We start from the raw sequence: 2,496 nt of genomic DNA on the forward strand, positions 1-2,496 counted from the left end.
CGAGCCCAGAGCGCAGGCTCCGACCCGAAGGGGAATCCCGCTGGTGGGGAGCGCCGAGCGCATCGAATGCGCCGCGCAGCAGGCTGAGCCCGGGGGCTGGATTCTCCGGAGAATTGGCGTTAGTCCTCCCCGCATCGCACTGATGTGGGCTTTGTCTCAGTTTACAGATGAGCTTAAGGGACTTGCCTAGCCATACACAGGTAGTTGGAGTGGGCGGCAGGATACTCCTCCAAGCTTTCTGATTCTTAAGGCAGCGCTCTGCCCCAAAGACTCTACTGTTTCCTTCTAGATGTTTTTTTTATGCAGGAATTCCCCCCTCTGCAGAACCTAGGTCCATGCACATTGATAGTCGTGGTGCCTATTTGGCATTGAGCATCTGCATTTGGGTGTTTGGCATAGCTGGGGTGGGGCGGAAAAACTTATTTTTCCGACAGCACACTGTAGAGTAATTTGCATGGCGATCATCTGCATTTCTCCTCACAAGTTATTTGCATTTCAAAGTTAGAAACAGTCTTCAGGGAAATGAAGAAATGTCATACACAGGAGAGAGGTGGGTTTTTCTGTTTTCCTCTGGAGAATTTGGACCAATGGGTTCAACATGAAGATGAATTCATTTTGCTAGAGCAGTTTAATTGTATTTGGCTACTCTCTCAGGTAGTGAGCTCCTTGTCACCAGGGGAATCCAAGCAGCAGTGTCCTAGTTACTGCAGAGCAGAGACATTAGAGATATAGTTTGGCTTTTACAGTTGTGAACTCCATGAATCTCTATGCAAAATTATGTGCACGTGGGTATTTTTCTGCGGTTTGTATTCCATCAAAGATTAGGAACCCTTGTCTTAGTGAGCTTGCCATTCCAGAATTGGACAGGTGCCTGAAGGTGATGTCGTCATACTGGTCATGTTATATACTTAGAAATTAAGACCAAGGGAAGCAAAATGCTTGGTCTCAGACCACACTGCCAATTAGTGATCAGATAAGGATGAGAAAGAAACCAGATTATTGGACTCTTGGTTCAGTGCTCTCTTTACCATATCATGGTCTCTCTCCCTGTGCACCGAGTAGAATATTGGATTTTATTTAACTATTGCTCTTATAACTGTGAGACGCTGAGATGTTAAAATGCCTGAGCAAGTTGTTGAATTTATTCCCAAAGTGAAAATGCAAATCTATATAATAAAAGCCTAAGCGATCTCTACCATGGAACGACCACAACGACTATGATGTGCACTGACCACCAGGGGGCAGATGCTCAATGCAGGAGCTGCCCCCTGGTGGTCAGTGTGCTCCCACAGGGGGAGTGCCGCTCAGCCAGAAGCCTCTCCTGCCTCTTTGGCAGCACTAAGGGGCAGCGAGCAGGCGGGTGGTAAGGGGCAGGCGGTAAGGAGCGAGGGCTCCTGGACTTCGAGAGGGCACAGGCCAGGCTGAGGGACTCCCCACCCCACAAGCACGAATTTCGTGCACCAGGCCTCTAGTAATAAATAAAACTAGTATCCTTTTTCTCAATCACCATTCTCCTCACTAAAAAGAAAGGCAATGAGTTTCACCAAAAGGTCTGGGGTTGCACTTCTAGGACACGTTGCCTGACGTTAGGTTTCTCTGTGGGGTATTTAAAAGCCTTAACAACGTATTTCCTGCTTGTTCTTAAATAGTGGTCAGAATGTTTTCAGTTGTAAGTGACAGAAACCCAGTTCCAAGCAGTTCTCCAGAAAAGGAGTTGTTTTGGCTGATGCTATTGAATTGTCCAGTACCTTTAGGCGTGGCTGGATCCCAGGGAGGGACTCAGGTCTCTTGACATCTCTCTAGGGTGCTTTCTTCTGGGTCGGCTTTCTTCCCAGGTTCCCGGTGGTGACTCTAACAGCCTCAGACTTTACCGCTGGCAGTGTCCCTGGAGAGAAGGTTTCTTTTCCCCCATATGTTTTTGCGGGCATCATGGTATTGCTCTTCTTGTTGAATCGGATCATGTATCTAAACGGAAAGCAGTCACTATGAGCAAAGGGATGATTGGCCAGATCAGGTCACATGCTCAGCCCTCAAAGTAGGGTCAACACAAGAAAAATCAGGGAGTATTGTCAGAAGGGTGAATGGGTGCTAGGTAGGCAAAAACAATATCTGTATCGTTAGCTTGAACCTGAAAGCCCCTGAGTCCCATTGTCCCATCCTTCCTCTTATCCCACCTGAGGATGGAACTGTCACGTTATTGCTCATTGTAACATCCTGTACACCTGAAGGCGGATCACTCTTCATCCTGCTCTTTCCATTCACTCGCTCCTGGTCTCGTATCACTGCACGTGCATTCATCCATTCATTTAACAAATATTTATTGAAAACAGCATACATGAGGCACTGTCCTAGGCACTGAGAATAGGACAGTGAACAAAATCGAGAGTCTCTGTGCCACTGGAGCTTCTAGTCTAGTTGGGTTGAGGGGCAGAAAATAAATAAATACCCTGTTAGGTGATGATCAAAGATGGAGAAAAATGCCAGCAGTGGGTGGAG

This window comes from Myotis brandtii, unplaced genomic scaffold (genome assembly GCF_000412655.1).
Source record: "Myotis brandtii unplaced genomic scaffold, ASM41265v1 scaffold876, whole genome shotgun sequence".
Classification (NCBI taxonomy): domain Eukaryota; kingdom Metazoa; phylum Chordata; class Mammalia; order Chiroptera; family Vespertilionidae; genus Myotis; species Myotis brandtii.